Source organism: Capra hircus, chromosome 17 (genome assembly GCF_001704415.2).
Source record: "Capra hircus breed San Clemente chromosome 17, ASM170441v1, whole genome shotgun sequence".
Classification (NCBI taxonomy): domain Eukaryota; kingdom Metazoa; phylum Chordata; class Mammalia; order Artiodactyla; family Bovidae; genus Capra; species Capra hircus.
Window position 1 is genome coordinate 41,709,448 of NC_030824.1, and position 13,604 is coordinate 41,723,051.

A 13,604-nucleotide genomic window follows, 5' to 3' on the forward strand; every position below is an offset into this window, starting at 1 on the left:
GTCACTGATGGAGCTGTTGAAGACTGGGATGAGTAGCCTAGGGGAGAGGAAAATCAAAAGCTCTTCTAAACCATGTTAAGTCTGAGATGTTTATTAGACTTTGCGGATATTTTAGTAGTGGGCTGCTAGAAAATATGCTTCCATCTTTTATTGCTAAAATATACACTTTCAGGACTTCCCGGGTGGTCCAGGGGTTAAGACTCTGTGCGTCCACTGTAGGGGTGTGTATTCAGTCCCTGCTTGGGGAACTAAGATTCTGCAAATTGCGTGCTGTGCTCAGTTGCTCAGTCATGTCCGATTCTTTGCAACCCAAAGGACTGTAGCCCACCAGGCTCCTCTATCCATGGAATTTTCCAGGCAAGAATACTGGAGCGGGTTGCCATTTCCTTCTCTAGGAGAGCTTCCTGACCCAGGGATTGAACCTGCATCTTTACCACTGTGACGCTTGCTGGAGCAAGCTGTGGAGTGCAGTCAAAAAGAAGCTTTCAGTCTGGTCAAGTGGAGAATGCTGTGATGGTAGGTGGCAGCAGAATGTAGTTCCTTGAAGTTGTGATAGAGTCAGTAGCAGACTTGTAAGAAGGGGAATTAGATATGTTTTAATGTTTCTCTATCATTGTGGGCCCAACACATAGAAAAGACAGGAAAAAAACTTCAGGATGAAGTGAAACAATAAATAGTTTTAATCCAAGCCAGTGATATAATCACTGGACTGGAGGTTCATGAGAACCAATCAGGCTTGAAAATTAGATAATGATTTGCATTTAGAGATATGGGCTAATATGGCCATTCCTTGTAAGTTATCTACTGCTATATAACAAATTACCCCCAAATTTAAATTAGCAAGAATATAAATGTTTATTATCTTACACAGTGTTTATGGATCAGGAATTTGGGACCAGCTTAGCGGGTTTTGTTTTTCAGTAGAAGGAGCTGCTTAATAGTTGTTCTTGTTTTAATATTTTTCAGGTTTTAAAAACGTTTAAAGTTTTTGATTCCCAGTAGGAACATATTATCTGAATGATTGTTTTAATGGCAGATCACTGAAAATTGTTTCAGCTTCATTTGGGACAGAGGGAGAGAGACTATCTTCAGAGCACCATAGCTTTTCCTTCGTCAGCAGGTCAGAAGTACACTGGATTGTATTCCTGTGACATCCATTAGGTGACCTCAGTTGCTTTTCCTTCAGCATGGGCTTTATTTGTCAGAAGGGCCTTGGGCTTGCCCTCCAAATTTGGCCGACGATTTACAGATGAGACTCACAACTTTTGGGCTGCTCTGATATTTCAACATATTGAAGTTCTGAATCACATCCTAGAAGGCCGTCATAGCTTCTGAAACCTGCAGTCTGTAAGAACCTCTGGATCACTAGTAATTTCATTGAGCCCAAGCATTCCTGCCATTCCAGGCATACCCCATCCCATTCCAGGCATTCTTCCAGGAAAATTAGCAGGTGTTGCCCATGGAAAGCCACCTGAAAAATAGCTATATTGAGCTCCTATTTGTCTTCTGATTTCTCCTTCCTTCTGGAGTCTTTTCTGTTCCTCCCAAGCCTTCTTAACCCTTTCCATTTTTTCTTTGAGCCTTTCATCTTCATGGTCTCACTCAGACTTTCTCTGTTGTTCAGCAGTTTTCTGGGCCCTTGGTTGAACTTCTTTCAGCGTTACACTAATATCTTCATTGTTTACAGTCAAGGGCAGGACCATGGACTTTTTCTACCCAGTGGCCCAGAGGTACATGTGCGTTTCCTGCCCACTTGTAAGGCTGAGCTGAATCAGGATTTATTTCAGTATCTCTGTCAAAGTTTCAGATGGTAGCAATTGACTTCTGTAATTTGATGAAGACTCTGGCTCTCTTCAGAGAAGGCAGTGGCACCCCACTCCAGTACTCTTGCCTGGAAAATCCCATGGACAGAGGAGCCCAGAAGGCTGCAGTCCACGGGGTCGTGAAGAGTCAGACACGACTAAGCAACTTCACTTTCACTTTTCACTTTCATGAATTGGAGAAGGAAATGGCAACCCACTCCAGCGTTCTTGCCTGGAGAATCCCAGGGATGGGGGAGCCTGGTGGGCTGCTGTCTATGGGGTCTTGGCATACAGAGAAGATTCAGCTTGATGGCATCTGTGAACAAGTCAATGGCTTTCTGTAGCTCACCATCGTTTAGGGCTGCAATGGCAACCACATTTTTATCATTTGCCTGATCCATCATCCCCTGTTATCTCAACATTTTCATCTCCCATTCCTTGGCAGGCATCAGTGTTTGATTCAATCATACTTTATATTTTTATTATAGATCACTTTAGTTCAGTCCCTCAGTCATGTCCAACTCTTTGTGACCCCACAGACTACAGCACGTCAGGCTTCCCTATCCATCACCAACTCCTGGAGCTTGCTCAAGCTCATGTCCATCGAGTCAGTGATACCATCCAACCATCTCATCCTCTCTCATCCCCTTCTCTTCCTGCCTTCAGTCTTTCCCAGCACCAGGGTCTTTTCCAATGAGTCAGTTCTTTGCATCAGGTGGCCACAGTATTGGAGTTTCAGCTTCAACATCAGTTCTTCCAGTGAATATTCAGGACTGATTTCCTTTAGGATGGACTGGATCCTAAGTTGGATCTCCTTGCAGTCCAAGGGACTCTCAAGAGTCTTCTCCAACACCACAGTTCCAAAGCATCAATTCTTCAGTGCTCAGGTTTCTTTATAGTCTAACTCTCACATCCATACGTGACTACTGGAAAAACCATAGCTTTGACTAGATGGACCTTTGCTGGCAAAGTAATGTCTCTGCTTTTTAATATGCTGTCTAGATTAGTCATAGATTTTCTTGCAAGGAGCAAGCATCTTTTAATTTCATGGCTGCAGTCACCATCTGTAGTGATTTTGGAGCCCCCCCAAATAAAGTCTGTCACTGTTTCCATTGTTTCCCCATCTATTTGCCAGGAAGTAATGGGACTGGATGCCATGATCTTAGTTTTTTGAATGTTGAGCTTTAAGCCAGCCTTTTCATTCTCCTCTTTCACTTTCATCAAGAGGTTCTTCAGTTCCTCTTCACTTTCTGCCATAAGGGTGGTGTCATCTGCATATTTGAAGTTATTGATATTTCTCCTGGCAATCTTGATTCTAGTTTCTGCTTCATCCAGTCTGGCATTTCGCATGATATACTCTGCATATAAGTTAAATAAGCAGGGTGACAGTATACAGCCTTGATGTAATCCTTTCGCAATTTGGAACCAGTCTGTTGTTCCATTTCCGGTTCTAACTTTTGTTTCTTGACCTGCATGCAGATTTCTCATGAGGCAGGTAAAGTAGTCTAGCATTCCCATCTCTTGAAGAATTTTCCACTTTGTTATGATCTACACAGTCAAAGGCTTTGGTGTAATCAGTGAAGCAGAAGTTGATGTTTCTCTGGAATTCTCTTGCTTTTTCAATGATCTAGCAGATGTTGGCTAGTTGATCTCTGGTTCCTCTGCCTTTTCTAAATCCAGCTTGAACATCAGGGAGTTCACGGTTCACATACTGTTGAAGTCTGGCTTGGAGAATTTTGAGCATTACTTTGCTAGTGTGTGAGATGAGTGCAATTGTGTGGTAGTTTGAACATTCTTTAGCATTGCCCTTCTTTGGGATTGGAATGAAAAGTGACCTTTTCCAGTCCTGTGGCCACTGCTGAGTTTTCCAAATTTGCTGGTATATTGAGTGCAGCACTTTCACAGCATCATCTTTTAGGATTTGAAATAACTCAACTGGAATTTTATCACCTCCACTAGCTTTGTTCGTAGTGATGCTTCCCAAGGCCCACTTGACTTTGCATTCCAGGATGTCTGGCTCTAGGTGAGTGATCACACCATCGTGGTTATCTGGGTCACGAAGATCATTTTCATATAGTTCTTCTGTGTATTTTTGCCACCTCTTTTTTATCTCTTCTGCTTCTGTTAGGTCCATACCATTCCTGTCCTTTATTGTGCCCATTTTTACATGAAATATTTCCTTGCATCTCTAATTTTCTTGAAGAGATCTCTAGTCTTTCCCATTCTATTGTTTTCCTCTATTTCTTGGCATTGGTCACTGAGTAAGGCTTTCTTATCTCTCTCCTTGCTATTCTTTGGAACTCTGCATTTAAATGGGTATATCTTTCCTTTTCTCCTTTGTCTTTAGCTTCTCTTCTTTTCTCAGCTATTTGTAAGGCCTCCTCAGACAGCCATTTAGCCTTTTTGCATTTCATTTTCTTGGAGATGGTCTTGATCACTGCCTCCTCTACAATGTTACAAACCTCTGTCCATAGTTCTTCAGGCACTCTGTCTAAGGGATCTAATCCCTTGAATCTATTTGTCACTTCCACTGTATAATTGTCAGGGATTTGATTTAGATCATACCTGAATGGTCTAGTAGTTTTCCCTGCTGCAGCTGCTGCTGCTAAGTCGCTTCAGTCATGTCCGACTCTGTGCGACCCCAGAGACTGCAGCCCACCAGGCTCCCCCGTCCCTGGGATTCTCCAGGCAAGAACACTGGAGTGGGTTGCTATTTCCTTCTCCAATGCATGAAAGTGAAAAGTGAAAGTGAAGTCGCTCAGTCGCTCAGTCGCTCAGTCATGCCTGACCCTTAGCAACCCCGTGGACTGGAGTCCACCAGGCTCCTACTTTCTTCAACTTAAGTCTGAATTTGGCAATAAGGAGTTCATGATCTGAGCCATAGTCACCTGCTGGTCTTGTTTTTGCTGACTGTATAGAGTTTCTCCATCTTTGGCTGTGAAGAATATAATCAATCTGATTTCTGTATTGACCATCTGGTGATGTCCATGTGTAGAGTCTTCTCTTGTGTTGTTAGAACAGGGTGTTACTTACCTCACTTGATATGCACTCCTTTGGTGGCTCAGACCATAAGGGATCTGCCTGCGGTTCAGGAGATGCGGGTTCAATCCTTGGATTGGGAAGATCCCCTGGAGAAGGGAATGGCTACCCACTCCAGTATTCTTGTCTGGAAAATCCAGTGGACAGAGGAGCCTGGCGGGCTGTAGTTGGATACCACAGAGCAACTAGCGCTTTCCTTCACTTGAAAGTTTGTCTGTCTTTATGTTTTCCTCTGCCTTCTCAGTATCTGGCTTTTCTTCCTTGGTATGTTCTTCTGACTTAGTTTTATGAGTAGTAAGTGGTATTTTACCCCCACGACCCTCCTCCCACTCCCTCAGTAAGTACATTTCTTCAGTGTGCAGGACACTGGAATCTTGCTTACACATTTTCATGATGGTTCAAAGCTCTCTCACTTTGAGGATTCCTTGGTCCAGCAAGGCTGAGGCTGAGACCAGGTTCCACACCAGGATCACACAGTAGGGTGAGACTGCTCAGTTTTGAGTCTGGATATCTCCTCACGTCGCAGTCAATATGCTCGGCAGGACTACAGTTATTTGAAGGCTTCACTGGGGCTAGAGTAGCCTGCTTCCCAGATTCATAAACATGGCAATTTAATTCTAGCTATTGTAGGAGGACTCAGTTCCTCACCACATAGACTTCTCCCTGGGCTGCATGAGTAGCTGGCTTCCTCCACAATAAACAGTCCAGCGGTGTGCAAGGTAGAAGAAGCAATGTCTTTTATGACCTAGCTTCAGAAGTCATTCTCCATCATTTCCACAATAGCCTATTGATTATAGGTCAGGCCCATTCAGAGCAGAGGTATCTACACAGGGGAGTAACTAGCGGGAGGACAGCATCATTGGAGGCTGTTTTGGAGGCTGGTATCAAGTCCCTTTTCAGGTTTTGTAGTTTATGATATATTAAGTGTATAAAGGGACTCTTCTTTGTGGTGCTATATGAGAAAAATTCCCCTAGATTTTTATGGCTTCAGACCTTACATGCAATTCAACCAGCTTTAGAATATCGTCAAAAGAATTTGAGAAGATGAACATATTTTTAAGCAATAAGAGTTTCTTAAAACATTGGGAAAGCTTACAATTAAATATAGAAATGTACTAAAAATGAAACACATAGTATTAGTATTTTTGTGTAAAGGATTCTGTATATTTAGTATTTTATGTTTTTATGTTTAGAAGATCTAATAGAATAATAACACATTATATGTGCAATGCTTATTTAAAAGGTGTAACTAAGTAATTAATTTTGCATTTGTGATTTTAAGTGGAAATGTTTCAAATGTAAATGCAACATTAGACATTTAAAATAACTTAAAATTAACATATTTATAAGATTAATTTATTAGATATATGTAAATTACTTAAGTACTTGGAAAGTGTTTTTTGGTTTCAGTTGAATTTTTTGGTCATTCAACAGAAGAACTTAATATATATTTGTATATATTAATATTTATAAAGTTATAAAATTTTTAAATAGATTAATTAATGACCATTTAATGTGACCAATCATTAATCAAAAGTCCCTTTAGAAGGGATTGTTTAAATTTAACTATATCTATAAAACTTTATAAATCTATATACGTGTGTGTGTGTGTGTGAAGTCGCTCAGTTGTGTCCAACTTTTTGTGACCCTGTGGACTATAGCCCGCCAGGCTCCTCTGTCCATGGGATTCTCCAGGCAAGAATACTGGAGTGGGTTGCCATTTCCTCCTCCAGGGGACCTTTTCAACCCAGGGATTGAACCCAGGTCTGCTGCATTACAGGCAGACGCTTTATCCTCTGAGCCACCAGTATAAGCTAGCTTAAATATCTCCTTGGATTTTGATTTTGTAAAGGCAAGCATCAATTTTTCAAAACCAAAGTAACTTTCGAATACTTTTCTTTGAATGCACTAAAGTTAACCTTGAGTAAATAGATTCACTTGGATGGCAGGTGGGGAAACAGGGGAAGAGAGATTTTGACTGATGAGTCAGTCCTGCCTGGAGAAGCATGGGCCTGACTAGTGCTCTGGCCTGATGACTGAGCTGGTCCACAGATAAGAACTCTTCTCTGCCTGGGCCTGAGGGTGGGGAGCAGGGCAAGGAGCCAGATCTCTGCCGGTGTCGTCTGTTCCCCCTCCCACCTCCTTGATCTCACGTGCTCCATGCATGTAATAAATGCCACACTAGCCTTAATTCCAAGTCACAGCATGATTCTTTCTTTCTCTAAAAGAGCTGAGCGCATGGCATACTGGTCTTTATTAACTTGCTCTTTGATTGTCCAAGGGACTTCTAACTGACCTGCAGGACTAATTGTGTATGTATTAAGCAATGAGTACAGGTAAAAAAAAAGAACATCAGCAAATCCTAGACATAAAAGCTGCAAGTTCACCACATTGTCATAATATGACTTATAAAACAAAAATATAGCCAAACATTGATTAGTATGGGTTATAGCACAGACTCACATTTAGCTTTTGGTTGTAATGTTGAAGTTTTAAATTTACTGTAACTGATCTTATGCCTGAACCTCCTACCCAGCTGGGTTGTGGACAGGAGCGCTCTTAAATTTTCCATTAGCTGTATTTTTGTGTCTTCCATCAAAGTTCAACTCCGAGTTCATGCTCTTTGCCTGAGATAGCATCTGGATGCCTGAGAAGAGCCTTGGAAGTGCCAAGTGCCAGAGTAAGGGCTGCTGTCTGACAGAGGATGGCCTGCTCTTCAGAGTGGCACCTGTCTAGTGCCTGGCCCTGCTGGCCTTCCCACCAGTTTTAGCATCCACTACTGCTGACTAAGGAGTCCCCACAACCTGTCAATCCCAACTTCTCCCAGAGGCCTGCTCTCCCCTCCCCACCACCCAGCTCCCGCCCTGCTCTGCCCTTCAGCAGTGCAGGGCGGACTCCCCACTCCTATCCTGCTTTGAGAGTTCATGGTCTAGTGGCCGAGATGAACATATGTTATGGAAAAGGTGACATTTAAGCCACAGTTTGAAAGGGGTGTGCAGTTTCAGCAAGCAGAGATAAAGAATCAAAAATGACTTCCAGAAAAAGAGAAGCATGAATATCAAAGGACACAAATGGTTCCTTTTTCCTTCCCCCTCCTAATTGTACTTCTATAAAAATCATCTTCTTGGTACCGTGTGATCACATGGTTTCTGTAAGAATCATCTTCTGACCATATAATATTAGTTGGTGAATGTTGGTGGAATTCTTACTCAGCGGGGCAATCAGTTCTTCCTTGGGAATTTTGAACTGAAACTAAGCAAAAAAGTAGTCACTTTCTCTTGGTTAACAGAGTTAAGTTTTGGAGCTCTTGATGACTATGACCTTGAGAAGAGAAGGAAAAGAGGAAAAGAGAAAGGAAGAGTAAGAAAAAGAAATGGAGGGCATACAGAGGGGAAAACATCACAGACCGAAAATCCTGGTGACCGCTGTGTCTCTGATTTTGGACATTCCTGAGGTTCAACTGCATTTCTGTTCTTGGGATCCTTGAGATACAGTAATACCTTTCTGATAAATTTCTTTTCCCTTAGGCTAAATTGAGTTTTTTGGATGTTGTTTGTTGTTGTTGTTGTCTTTGGTTTTGTGGGTTTTTTTGACAGTTCTCCTAATGAATTGTGTTAGTTTCCTATTGCTGCCGTAGAATTATCAAAACCCGGTGGCTTAAAACAATAGTTTATTCTCTCACAGTTCTGGAAGGTACAAGTCCACAGCCAAGGTGTCCGCAGTGACATGCTGCTGCTGAAGAGTCTAGAAAAGATAACTCCCCGACTCTTTCTAGCTTCTGGCGGGCGCTGGCGAGCCTGGGCCTTCCCTGGCTTCTGGCGGGCGCTGGCGAGCCTGGGCATTTCCTGGCTCGTAGCTGCGTCACCCTCATTTCTGCCTCCATCTTCACGTGGCCGTCTTCCTTCTGTATGTCTCTCTGTGTCTTCATGTGTCCTTCACATTAGGACACCAGTCGTTTGATTTAGAGCCCCCACTATCCAGCAAGATCTCATCTAAACTAATTACATCTGCAAAGGTCACACTCTGATTGTCCAGGTGGACATGAATTTGAGGGCATACTATTCAACTAAGTACACCATTCAACACGCAAAGGCACTGGGGCTACAAGTTCAGGTCCTGTTTCGAGCCAGGTGCTTGAGGAGGTGGAGTGCTCTGCTGAGGATGCTGAGGTTTGCCCTCTACCCACAGAGGAGGCGCTGAGTGCTTGTTTGCAGGAGAGTATCATGGCCAGAGTTTCTTGGATGACTGCTTTGGTCACAGTGTGCTAAATAAACTGGGGCCGGGAGGGCTAAGGAGGAAGGAACACCAGTTTTAATATTGGATAATTCAAGTGATAGGAAATACCATCTCAAGTCAGGATAGATGGTATGGGAAGAGGAAAAAGGAACAAGTGGGAGACATATTGCAAATTCAAAGTTAACTAGTTGCTGTTCAGTTGCTCAGTCATGTCCAACTCTGTAACTCCACAAACTGCAGCATGCCAGGCTTCCCTGTCCTTCACAATCTCCTGGAGTTTGCTCAACTCATGTCCATTGAAATGATGATGTCGTCCAACTATCTCATCCTCTGTTGCCCCCTTTTCTTCCTGCCCTCAATCTACCAACATCAGGGTCTTTTCAATGAGTCGGCTCTTTGCATCGGGTGGCCAAAGGATTGGAGCTTCAGTATCAGTCCTTCCAATGAATATTCAGGGTTGATTTCCTTTAGGATTGACTGGTTAGATCTCCTTGCTGTCCAAAGGACTCTCAAGAGTCCTTCTGTAGCACCACAGCTCAAAATCATCAATTCTTCGGTGCTCAGCCTTCTTTATGGTCCAACTCTCACATCCATACTTGACTACTGGAAAAATCATAGCTTTGACTATACGGACCTTTGTCAGCAAAGTAATGTCTCTGCTTTTTAATATGCCGTCTAAGTTTGTCACAGTTTTTCTTCCAAGGAGAAAGCGTCTTTAAATTTTATGGCTGCAGTCACTATTTGCAGTGATTTTGGAGCCCAAGAAAATAACTTAAAGTTAACCAGACTTGGCAGTTAATATGTTGTGAGTGGGAGGAAGCAAGTAAAGAAAGGGAAGCATCTAGGTGACTGTACAATATGGGTGGTCCCTGAACATGGCTGAGTGGTTGCCAAGTGAGAGATAGTATTACCCGGAGGTCTGGGATTAAAGGGAAACGCAAGGCTTGAGGATCCCACAGGGTAGACCCCAGAGACTTTATGAGTGGTCAGGGAGTTGGAAGTAGGCTTTTTCAGTTGGGATTACTTCCATGAAAAGCATCCCATGTTTGTATAAGAGGATTCCGTGGCATAGTCCTTACCTGCTTTTGCTTTTGTGTTTTCAAATACTCTTTACCTACATCAGGGTCTTTGTCTGGACAGTGTATTTTTTAATTTTAATACATGTTGCCAGTTTACTTTCCTAAAAGGCTGTAACAATTAACTTTTCTACTGGCACTGTATGAGAGTCCCCTTTCCTCCTTATTCCCACGATTGGTAGATATTTCACTCGTTAATTTTTGCTATCTGAAATTATGACTTCTTTTAATGGCTGTAAAACATTCCACCATATCAACATACCATAAAATGCTTAAATATTTTCCTATTTTTGGACATTACATTGTTTCCCTTCTTTGCTATAATTAATAACCCAGAAATGGGCATTTTTACATAAATCTCTGTCTATCCAATGATACTTATAGTGACTGTTATAATTTGAAAGACTATAACATAGATATAGTTTCCCCGGGCTCTTGCTTTGTTGTTTTTCTTCCTGTGTGCCTTTCTTTCATTTCACTGGTAATATTTTAGGTGGACAGAGGAGGGTATAAGAAAGGGAAAGAGTTAAAACAAATAGATTTGCCCAGTCACTGAGGCACCACCAAGGACTCAGCAGCCTCCCCGTCGGGCGCCCTAGCTTCCCCATGCTCTGCCCCCCCGCCCGCCTTCTCCCACCACTGCCTTCTGCTGGCCGTTTCCACTGAGGAAAAGGAATCGTATCATAGGTCTGCTATCCAGAACCTCAACTCGTTTGATCCCTTTGTTGATGCAAGTAAGGGTGACGATCTGCATCCTGTTGGCACTGAGGATTATATCCATATAAGAATTCAACAGAGAAACGGCAGGAAGACCCTTGCTACTATCCAAGGGATCACTGATGATTACGATTAAAAAAACCCAAACAAACTAGTGAAGGCATTTAAGAAGAAATTTGCCTGCAATGGTACTGGAATTGAGCATCCAGAATATGGAGAAGTAATTCAGCTACAGGGTGACCAGCGCAAGAACATATGCCAGTTCCTGGTAGAGATTGCACTGACTAAGGACGACCAGCTGAAGGTTCATGGGTTTTAAGTGCTTTTGGCTCACTGAAGCTTAAGTGAGGATTTCCTTGCAATGAGTAGAATTTCCCTTCTGTCCTTTGTCACAAGTTTAAAAACCTCACAGCTTGTATAATGTAACCATTTGGGGTCTGCTTTTAACTTGGACTAGTGTAACTTCTTCATGCAATAAACTGAAAAGAGCCATAAAAAAATAGATTTTTAATTTTCTATTAATTCTATTTCTGTCTGTCATTACTAAAGTGATCTGGAATTGCTGTTAAGCCATTAAAAAAAAAAATATATATATATGGCTGTGCCAGTTTTAGCTGTGCCACGAGGGATATTCAGTCTCTGCACATGGGATCTTTCTTGGTTGAGGCATGTGAACTTCTTAATTGTGGCCTAAGGAACCTACTTCCCTGACCAGGGATCAAAACCAGGTCCCCTGCACTGGGAGCATGGACTGGTAGCCACTGGACCACCAGGGAGGTCCCTGAGCCATTATTAATTCTCTAATTTTACCTTGTCCATACATGAAGTTTCTCATTTAATGGAGGGAAGGACAAATGCATCCCAGTATCCTAGCACTGTCTGTAACCCACAAAACCAGCTTAACTATTTTCTTAGACATTGAAATTCTGAAAAGCATCAAACCTTTCTTGCCATGATGATGAAAAAAAAGATGAGATTTAAATCTTTATACCATGAATGGTATATGTTATAATTGTTGTTGTTTAGTTGCTCAGTCGTGTCTGACTCTTTGTAGCCCCAGGGACTTTAGCCTGCCAGGCCCCTCTGTTTATGGAATTTTTTCAGGCAAGAATACTAGAGTGGGTTGCCATTTCCTTCTCCAGGGGATCTTCCCAACTGAGGGATCGAACCCGCATCTCTTGCATTGCAGGCAGATTCTTTATCACTGAGCCAACGGGGAAGCCCATATGTCATATGACTGGAAAAATAAACATCTTTTTCTATATTCCTCTTCCCTTAAACTTTAGCTATTAAAGTCAGAATGCTTCGATTGCAGAATTCTCACTTGAGCAAGGTTTTTATGTAACATTATTCATATTCTTGGCCTTGGATGCCAATTAAGTCTCTCAAGTCTAAAACCGCTTTGTTTGCTTTTTAAAGAAATCTGCCCACCTTACAGGCCTACAAGTTAGCTCACCAGCTTGCTCCCTACCCCCCTTTCCTCCCCAGAGGACTTTGCTTCTGTTGGTTTCCTGCCAGCTCTTACTTTCAAATTGAAATAGTTCAGTTTCTCTGTTTCTAGAACATAGAATTCATTACTCCTGGATTTTTGCCAACAATGTCCCTCTCATGTTTTTAAAACTAAGATGAATGTTACAGAGTGACCTAGTGGGCTCGACCCATGATTAGAAGTCAGTCAATGATATATGAGATGTCTACATGGATGCTCTATTCTGGGCAGTGGAGCTGCTAGGGGAACAGGCCTCTGGTAGGGTGGGAGGGCATCGAGGGCGAAGCCTTGGGGCTGGAGTGGAGAAATATGTGTGAGAGATTAGGTAAGATCTGGCTGATGTGAGGCAAGACTCAAATTCTTCCCCTGCCCTCAGGGTCCTGGTGAGTCTCTACCATAGAAAGGGCATAGTCATTAATTCTTCTTGGCCATTTAGATGGAAAACAGAAAGCCAGGTGACAGAGAATATTTATAAAGGGCTCTAGGAAGAACCACTCCTTTTTTCCTTTTTTTAAAATTTTCAATGCTCCTTTTCTCTTGCTACCCTTGCAACCCTGCTTAGCCTTTTGTTTGTACTGGTACTGAAAAGGTGAGCCTTCCTGCAGCTGAGCAGAAATCGTAGGAACTTATACATCTGCATAACCTTAGGCCACATGAATTTTTCATTCCTCTGTTGAATGACATTGGGAGATTTCTCTACCTTTTAGGCTACTTTCTAGGAATATGTTAGTGTTTAAATTCTTTTCTGATTGCCTATTTTTTTTTAAATTAAACTTTCCATTTTGAGATAATTGTAGATTCATGTACAGTTGTAAGAAATACTGCTAGGACATCTTATGTACCCTTTACCCAGTATCCCACAATAGTAACATTTTATAAATACTAGAGTACAACATTACTGTAGGAGACATTCATGTGCAAAATGATTGGCATTGATACAGTCAAGTTATATAAGGTTTTCATCACCAGAAGGATCCCTCATGTTGCCCTTTGATAGTCACACAGGCTTCCCTCTTCCCTGACCCCCTCATTATCACTTGGTAATCACTGATCTGTTCTCTGTTCTTATATTTTGTCATTTCAAGAATGATATGTGAATTGAATCATACAGTGAATAACTTTTTTGTATTGGCTTTTTAAACTCAGTATAAATTCTTGAAGATTCGTGTATGTATCAATAGTTTTTTCTTTTTTTAACTGCTGAGTAATATTTCATGGTATGGATGTACTACAGTTTGTTTACTA

General features: G+C 42.0%; 2 pseudogenes; one reads left to right on the top strand and one right to left on the bottom strand.

Annotated features, from left to right (window-relative positions):
* On the bottom strand, nt 1,195-5,233 carry LOC102178474 (annotated as a pseudogene).
* Nucleotides 9,953-11,362, top strand: LOC102178198 (annotated as a pseudogene).